Here is a 9,196-nt window from a genome sequence, read left to right as displayed (position 1 = left end):
TGGGCACCACAATGTGTGTCCTGCTGATGGGCGGGCTGGGCAGTGAAGTACATAGCACTGTGCTGCGCCACTTTTGAAGGAGTGGCAGTGAGGTGCAGAGGCAAGGAGCAGAGCACAGCTTGCAGCTATGGCCCACTTTTGCTCCATTCAAAGATTGGAGGGGGGGTCACATGCTCCCCATCCCCCTCCTCCTTGGCTGCCCAGTGCTGCATGTCTGGAGGAGCCACCAGGCTCCAATTGTCCCACGGCTCAGCCCAGCCGGGGCTCAATTCACTGTGAATGGGCCCCCAGTTGGGCCAGGTCATGGGGCAATTAGAGCCTGGCGGCTTGTCCAGGGGTGCGGCAAGGGGGAGCTGAGTGGAATTCCTACTCTTCCTCTCCCACCCCTTTGGCTCCCTGTGGTGCGCGCAGTGGCAGGACCCACTCACCCACTCCCTGGACTAGCCACTGGGCTCCAATTGTACCACGACCCGGCCTGGCTGGGGCCCCATTCATGGTGAATGGGGGCCAGGCCGGGTCATGGGACAATCCCCATAGTGCAGCAGGGAGTGGGCAGGGGTGAATGATTCACTCTGCCCGTACCCCACTCTCTCCTGCACTGTGGAGGTCTCAGTTTGACCCCACCCCTGAAGCCCAGGGTGATAGAGAAAGATTAAAAGAAACTTACCTGCTAGCTGTGGTGCTGGCTATGACTGCAGGGTATCCGAGTGTGTGTGCTCCTCCCCCCCACTATAGCTTTCCTGTCTGGGCTGCCCTAAAGCTATTCCTGCTGTTGCCCTCCGTTTGGGGTGGCTGAGCCCTGTTAGCCCCCCCACTTCTGCCGCCTATGGTTCATGGATGCAGGGGGCCCCTTGGCTGTGGGGCCTCCTGTGGCTGCAGGTTTCACAGGATAGGATGGGCCGGCCCTGGTTGGTTTAGTGAAACAAATATGTCCAGTCTTTTTTCCTCCACATCTTCTCTGCCTCTTCTTTTCTGATCTCTTCCTTGTCCTGATTGATGTAGAATTTCAGTTCTGTGAAAGCTAACCCCTTAAAAAGCTGACCCTTTCTTACTGTCCATAAGCTAGTTTTAAAACATGCTAATAAAATCCTTAATAACATTTCTTCTGGCCCCTTTGGTATGAGTCCATACAGTACCATCTTCCATGCTAACAACAGGTTTATTTTGGTGACACTCAGAAAGTGGCAGATCCTTTCCCATACCCCCTTTACATATCACAGAATCATGGAAAATTAGGGTTGGAAGGGACCACAGGAGGTCATCTAGTCTAACCCCCTGCCCAAGTAGGAGCATCCTCAACTAGATCATCTCAACCAAGGCTTTGTCTAGCCAGATCTTAAAAACCTCCAAAGATGGAGATTCCACAACTTCTTTGGGTAATCTGTTCCAGTGTTTTACTACCCTTCTAATGAGAAAAAATTTCCTAATATCTAACCTAAACTTCCCTTGCTGCAACTTGAGACCATGCTCCTTGTTCCATCATCTGCTACCAATGAGAACAGTCTAGCTCAGGGGTTGTTAACCGGGGGGACATGCGGGTGGGTGGGGATGGAGCACTGCCACCTCCCAGGAGCAGGGCTGGGCTGGGGTGGGGGGAGGGTAGTGGTGCCCCTCTGTGGGGTGGGGAAGCTTCCATGTGGCTGCTGCCACCACCCCACACCAGCCTGGTGAGCTTCTCCACCCTACTCCAGCCCTGCTCCTGGGAGGCAGCGGTGCTCTGTCCTTCCCTGCATGCGTGCTGTCCTAGTTTCCCTGCTCTGTTTCTGGCCGCGTGCCACCTCTCCCCCTCCCCCGCTCGGCGTTCAGTTGCGTGCTAACCCCCCCGCCCCACTCAGCATTCGGCCACGTGCAACCCCCCTGCCCCTTCTCCCCCACTTGGTGTCCAGCCACTGGGGGTATTTAGACAGAAAAGGTTGAAACCCCTGATCTAGCTCCATCATCTTTGGAACCACCCTTCAGGTAGTTGAAGGCTGCTATTCTCTAAACTAAATTCTACTGGAATATGTACACTTCCAAAACACATGTCCCACTGTATCTTCTTCCCTGCACCCTTGGGAAGCCAGATGCACTCGTCAAGCCCCATCTGTGTTACACTGCTCTCACCAGCAAGATATTTCTTACAACCATCCATGCTAGGTTAGTGTGTTCTCCTTTTAGTTGTTTACCTGCCTGCTCCCCACACCTTCTTCACTTGTTCTTCTGTGAAGTTTCCCACTGGTGCCTTTCTATCTCTCTGCTTTACCACTTCCATCAGTTTCTTATGATCCTTAAAGACCTCCAGACCTATTTTATACCTCTGCATGAAACTTTCTATCCTGATATAATGAAGTGGTGGTTGCCACACCTATGGACTCTTCAGAGAGGTCTGGTATACTCCCTATTTCCTCAAAATTGCAGCTGTGTGAAACTGGATGATACGTGCTGGTTTCCTCTCTCACTCCATTACTGCCTTGCAAACTGTGCTTTTGTATTTTACACAGACAAACAAAACCAAGTCTGGCAGCCCCCATCTCTCTTGCTTTGTACAGTTTAGATCCAATCAACATTTCTCTTTTGGCATTCCATAAGAACTCACTTATTTCCCTCCATACTCCTGTTATCTGTCGCCAAGTCAGTGGGAATACACTTTCCATATATAGAATTTGGTTTATCTCCTGTTGCTTCATCATAGTCTGATATATGCTTTAGCATCCATTCCTTTGAAAGTCTGTCTTTAACTACTACATTTATATCATCCATATATAATATGCATTTTACCTCTCCCCCTCCTGGTATCTTTATTTTGTTTATCTCTTTGTCTTTTCTTATTCTTTGTGCTAACAGTTTCATGCTGCACACCTTGCCTCACTCCTGTATGAATTTTAAAGTCCCTGCTTAGATGCCTATTAATTTGGACTTGACTTTCTGCTTTGCTATACAATAACCTTATCCAACATATACATTTGTCTGGGAACCCCATTTTTCCTTGCACCTTGAATGCATAATCATGATCCACTCTGTCATATGTTTTTTCTAAATCAAGATTTGCTGTAACTGTGTTTTCCTCTCTTGGGTGTGGGACAGTGTATCTCTGATCACTCTGATTGCTTTGGAGATCCTTTTACCTGGTGATGCACATACTTAGTATTCATGCATTGTTTTCTGGAGGTTTTTCCTTATCCTCAAAGCCAGTGTCTTGGCCATTACTTATAGTCCATATTAAGGAATATACTTGCTCTCCAGTTTTTCAGGAGTTCCCTCTCCCCTTTCTTGAAGAGTTAGATCACAATGCCTCTTGTAAAATATTTCCCTGCCTCCCCTATTTCTGCTATTTTCACGAAAACATCCACTATATCCCTCCCTACCCACCCCCAAAACTTCTCGTAAAATTCCATATACAGTCTGTCTGCTCCTGATGATTTCCCTCTTTGAAAGGCTTTTAAACACTCCTCCACTTCCTTTAAGCTCTTCTCTTCTTCCATCTTTTTTGTTTCCCCTCCTCTATTTTCTCTTCAGTCTCTTCCAGCAAATTCTTCATCTTCTTTCTCTCTATTTCCTTCTTTTGATATGGCTCTTCATTAAAACTTCTCTTTGCCTCCAATACCTCGTCCTGCTTTCCCCCATTCGTACTACCTTCTTCCTGCACTAATTTTAATTCTCCTTTTACCATCATCTTTCTATCCAAAAAGTACTGGGACCATTCTCTGTTTTGTCCCACCTAGGGTGCTTGTGTTCAAAATATTTTCTCTCTCATCTTTCTTGCCTTGTTTCTTCTAGTTCCTTTCATACCTGTCTTCCTTCTGCAGCTTCCCTTAGCAGCTCCTGCATTTTCTTTATTGCTCTCTCAGCAGTTTTATTCTTTTCCCCAGGATTCTTTGGCCTTACTTCCTGAAGAATTCTCCCATCCTCTTCATCCACCATTCTCTGGTACTCTTAAAATATTTCTTCAATGTTCTCCACTCCTCATACTGTCTCATGTATGCCTGATGTTATCTCCTCATCTTGTAACAGTTGCACATTTAACTTCCACACTCCCCTTCCCTTTATGGGTGTGTCCAGATGAGCATGCATATGCCTCTTGCAGCATGTTAAAGCCCTTTCAGATGCTACAAGAGGCATGTGCAGGAACAAAAAAATTTCCCCATACTGCAAATTTGGAAATACCCCAAGGAAAAAAAGTGGGGAAAAGCATGGTCCTGGATGATGCCCTGATGCAACTGGAGGCTTGGTCCTCCACAGAAATGCTCTGGTAGCCTGCCAGAGCATCTCTGTGGTTGGCCCTTTCCCTGGTGCTGAAGCATGCTGCCTGCCTGTGTGGGGCAGGCAGCGGTGCAAGCTTCAGGGACCTGGACCATTCCAGGTAAGTAGCGGGGTGTGGGGCTAGAGCAGGGGAATGAGCAGGGGGCTGGAGATGAGCAGGGGAAGGAGCAGGAGCCTTGAGACAAGCCCTGGAGATAAACTGGACACTTCCCCTGCTGTCTCCAGCTTCCTGCTCATTCTGCTGCTCATTTCCAGCCTCTGGAGACCAGCAGTCTGGCGGGGAGCTGTAGCACATGGGGAGGCGGGCTAGGAACCTGCAGGCAGGGTAGTCTATATGCTGTATGTGGGGCCTCTGCCCTGTGGGGGGCAGGAGACCCACCCCTCCTAAGCAGCTCCCACACCCACAGTCCCCCCACACCTACCCACACACTGATCTGCATCCTCCCACATCCCTTCAAACCCACCCACACACATCCCCCCATCCTGTTTCCCACCCCCTTCCTGTAAACCCCACATCCCCCCATCATACACCCACCATGAGATAAGGAAACCAAAAGCAAACATTAAAACATATAGATATTTAGGATGTATTTTATTATGATGGTAGAGCAGTGCTGGGCAAAATGCGGCTCAGGGGCCAGATGTGGCCCACCAAGCCATTCTATCCAGCCTGCAGGGCCCCTACAAAATTAAGAAAATTAATATTTATCTGCCCCTGGCTGCCTGTTACGTGACCCTCAATGGCTTGCCAAAACTCAGTAAGCGACCCTCCACACGAAATAATTGCCTGCCCCTGTGCTAGAGACACTGGTAGGCTTGCAAATTGCTTTAACATTGTAAATATAGAAATAAAACATTGTCCATCTGATCAATCCCTCTCGCTCTCTTTTGTTTTAATTGTGGAAGAATGTGGATTTTGAGGTATTTTAAAAAGTGATTTTGGGGTGCTGGTTCAGCAGTCTAGCTGACACAAAGGGCTAGTATCCCCAGATACCAAGTGGCTGGGTTTCAGAAGCTCCTGTCTATTTGTGTTAATCAAATGCCATGGGTCTAAGGCCCACCCAACTAATTAGTGGCCCCTATGGTGTGGGGCCATTGAATGAATAGCACAACTAATTCCTTGGGACAACTAAAGCAAAAACATGATAGGAGTGATGTGGGGGTCAAAGGTTCAAAATCTGAAAATAAATTCTTTGAGGGGTGGACACTGAGCAGAGCCCCCCCCCCCCCCCCGGCCACACCCACTGGTCCTCAAAGGCATCCAAGGAGCTAGTGGACACTGCCCACTGGTGCTCTGCCTGGAAGCATGCACGGACAAAGGAGAGGAAAGTGGCTCCTCAGTCTCTGGGCACCTTCCTGGCCAGAGCCTCCTTCCTGGTCAAGTACAGGGCCCACTTGACCAGGGCCAGGAGATTGACTAGGAGGTCCCCCGGACTTGGTGGGGCTGTGGATGGGGTGACCAAAAGCAAAAAGGTGGAGGGTGAAATTCAACCAGAACCTCAGGAGGAGGTTCTGGAGGTAGAGGTGGAGGAGCTGCAGCCTGGTGGACTCAAGGTTCATGTGTGCCAGGGTTTCCCTCTGTCTGCAGAAGGGGAAGGAGACCAGGGTGTTCATGAAGCTCACCACATACATGCCTGTGGCAATGGCTCCATGGAGGAGCCATCAGCTGAGGTCCACAGTGGCTTGTGGGATGAGTGTGGAGTACAGACTTAGCCACTGGGATGCCCCAGCCATGCCCTCACCGAGCAGGTCCCACCACTTGGTGTCTGGGTGGGACGTGAGGGTGGCATGATAAATTATGTGCCACATGAATGTGTAGAGGTGGTGGCAATGGACAGTGGAAAAGTGGACTGGTCTGGTGTCCTGCAGCTGGCTTAGGTGGTGGAGTAGGGAGCGCTGTGAGGCTGGGCGAGGTGCTGGCCCCATGATGAACTCTGGTGGGCTGGAGGATATGGGGGTGGGGGGTGGGAACCACCTCCATGCAGGACCTTGTCAACAGGGGAAAGGGCATAGGGAGGTAGGGCAGTTTTCACCTACTGGACCAGATGGCAGGTTGAACGTGTTGTGGGGAGATCCATGTGTTGGACCAGTGCAGCGGGGTCCATCCACTCCTGCCTATCGTAGTCCAGGAGGTATCCAATACAGGTGACACCAGTCAGGATCAAGCTTTGTTGCAACCAGGGCACCTCTGCTGCCAGCACCTTGAGCTGGGAGTTCCAGAGGAGGGGCTCAACAAACAGGTCAGCACCTTGGCTGAGTGTTGCAGGGGACCTAGAGGTGGAGACCAGCCTCCAGGCCTGAAGGGGGTCTTGGTAGAACTCCAGCAGCCCTCACAGGTCCTGCAGGGAGAAGACCCACAGGCTGTGGAGCTGCCAGTCATATTGGAGACCCCAGAAATGGTGGGGGAAGGCACACCCCAGGTGGCCCCATGCCATGTGGCTACCAACACCATATAGCAGTCGCTGCAGGGCCTGAAGGGAGAACGTCAGGATCTGGCTGTGCAAACTAGGCCCTGGCTGCCCTCTCGCAAGGGGAAGCTCAGGACCTCTGCAGTGACCCAGTGTTGTCCTAGCCAGAAAAACTCCAGGGCCCATCTCTGGAGCCCTGCCAGGACTTCATGGGGCACAGGCAGGGTGTGTAAGCGGTGCCAGAGCATGGACAGGACCTGCTGGTTCAGAAACAGGACTCTCCCACACAGGAAGGGACAACTCAGGAGCCCTGACCATGTCCAGAGCCACTCCATCACCCTTGCCTCCAACTGATGAGAGTTCTTCACTGGGAAGAGCTCTGTGGGGGACAAGTAGACCCCCAAGTACACCAGCAAGCCCACACTACAGCAGATCCCATGGAGAGCTGGTAGGAGTGAGTCCACCTGCCACCTGTCACTAGGTCAAAGCTCTTGACCCAGTTGACCTGGGCAGAGGAGGCTGCTGAACACAATGCCTGGCAGCCTCCACCTGCGCCAGGTCTCCTGAGTTCTGGACCATGGGGACTACATTGTCAGCATATGCTGACAGGACTAGGCGCACTGCCAGCTCCCGGGGCATCAACCTCACCACCCGCCTCCGCAGGAGAATGAGGAAAGGCTCCAGGGCCAGGGTGTACAACTGGCCTGACAGCAGGCAGCCTTGTGCACCCCTCTCCTGAATGGGATGGGCTCCATTGGGGTGCAGTTGAGCTTGACCAAACACTCTGCAGAACTGTACAGCACCTGGAGAGCCTGCATGAAGCGGGACCTGAAGCCAAGGGCCTTCAGTGTGCCTGTGAGGTACCCATGATCCACGTTATCAAACACCTTCTCCCGGTCCAGGAACAGGAGGGCAAAAGACAGGCCCTCCCAGCGTGCTAGCTTCAGGAGGTCCCAAACCAGGTACAGGTTGTTGAAGATGGAACATCTGGGCACCATGTACGTCTGGTCAGGTTGGATCATGTCTATTAGCACGGACCGCAGGTGCAGCAAGATGGCCTTCATTGCCACCTTGTAGTCTATGCACAGGAGGGACATGGGATGCCAGTTCCTCAGGTTGTGGGGATGCCCCTTCTTTGGTAGGAGGGTAAGCATGGCCCTCTGGCATGACAGGGGAGTTCCCCACTTCCCTCAGATTTGGCCCAGACCATGGCAAAGTCTGGGCTGAGGACATCCCAGAAGGCCCAGTAGAACTATGCGGTCATCCCATCGATGCCTAGCGCCTTGTTGCCAGGCATCAGGTAGAGGGCAGCTGAAAACTCAGCCAGGTTGAGAGGAGCCTCCAGCTTGTTCTGGTCACCCACACTGACTTGCAGGAGTCCCTCCTACAGGGACAGGTTCCAGCATCGGTTAGATCCAGAGAGAAGAGCTCTTCATAGAAGGCCCGCGCACACCAGCGCATCTCACCTGGATCCATGAGGGAGGTGCTGTCACCCACCAGAAGGCAGGTGATGTACTTCTTGGCCCTCTGCCTCCTCTTCAGGGCACAGAAGTAGGACCCATGGTCCATCTCTCAGAGGAGCTGGAGACACAAGTGGACAAATGCACCACAGGCGCAGTGGTTGTCCAGAACATGAAGGTCTTCCCACCTCTCCCGAAACACTCCACAGAGTGACGGGTTGGTTTGGCCAGTGTCCAGGCGCCTTTCCAGCTCCAGCACTTCCTGCTTGAGCTGCTCCTGGACTACGTCCTTCCGTTGGGTATGCCCTGAGTGTAGCTTCAGCAGAAAAGCCGGATGCACACCTTCCCCATATCCCATCATCTCCGATCCAAGGGGAAAGCTGTCTGTTGCTCCTACCAGGCCAGCCACAACTCCTGGAAGGCCTTCTTGAATCCCACATCCTCCAGCAGACTGGCATTGAAATGCCAGTAGGCCGACCCTGGATGCCCAGAAACATGTATGAACAAGTAAGAAGAAAGTGGTCCTGAAGTCTCTGGGCACTTTCCGGCCAGTGCCTCCTTCCTGGTCAAGTACAGGGCCCACTTGGCCAAGGCCAGGATGAGGTTGACCAGGAGGTCCTGGGACTTGGTGAGGCTGCAGATAGGGTGACCAAAAACAAAAAGGTGGGGGGTAAAATTCAACCAGAACCTCAGGAGGAGGTTTTGGAGGTGGAGCTGGAGGGGCTGCAGCCAGGAACACTTGAAGGTCATGTGTGCCAGGGTCCCCAGAAGTTCCTGATGGCAAGTATCCCTGACCTGCTGGCCAGGGCAGGTTTTTTATACTTCTGGGGCCAGCACAGGTGCTGGGCCTGGGCTCTAGCTCCCTGGAGCTGCAGATCTGGGAGGAGCCAGGCAGGGTTATTTTGCCCCAAGTGTCACAATTTGCTCCACAATGAAGTGCATGTCCAGGCATGTGCACTAAGGCAAAAAGCCCCGGTTCAAATTTGCACTGCTTCTATCTGAGCTGCTACAAGCACATGTGCTTTCATGTGTAGATGTGCCCTATGGAGCTCTTATCAAGACTCAGTTCCGCCTTCAGCATCCGGTGAT

Source organism: Crocodylus siamensis, chromosome 7, assembly GCF_052110815.1.
Source record: "Crocodylus siamensis isolate JL-2025a chromosome 7, ASM5211081v1, whole genome shotgun sequence".
Taxonomy (NCBI): Eukaryota; Metazoa; Chordata; order Crocodylia; family Crocodylidae; genus Crocodylus; species Crocodylus siamensis.
Note: the sequence above shows the minus strand (reverse complement) of the source record.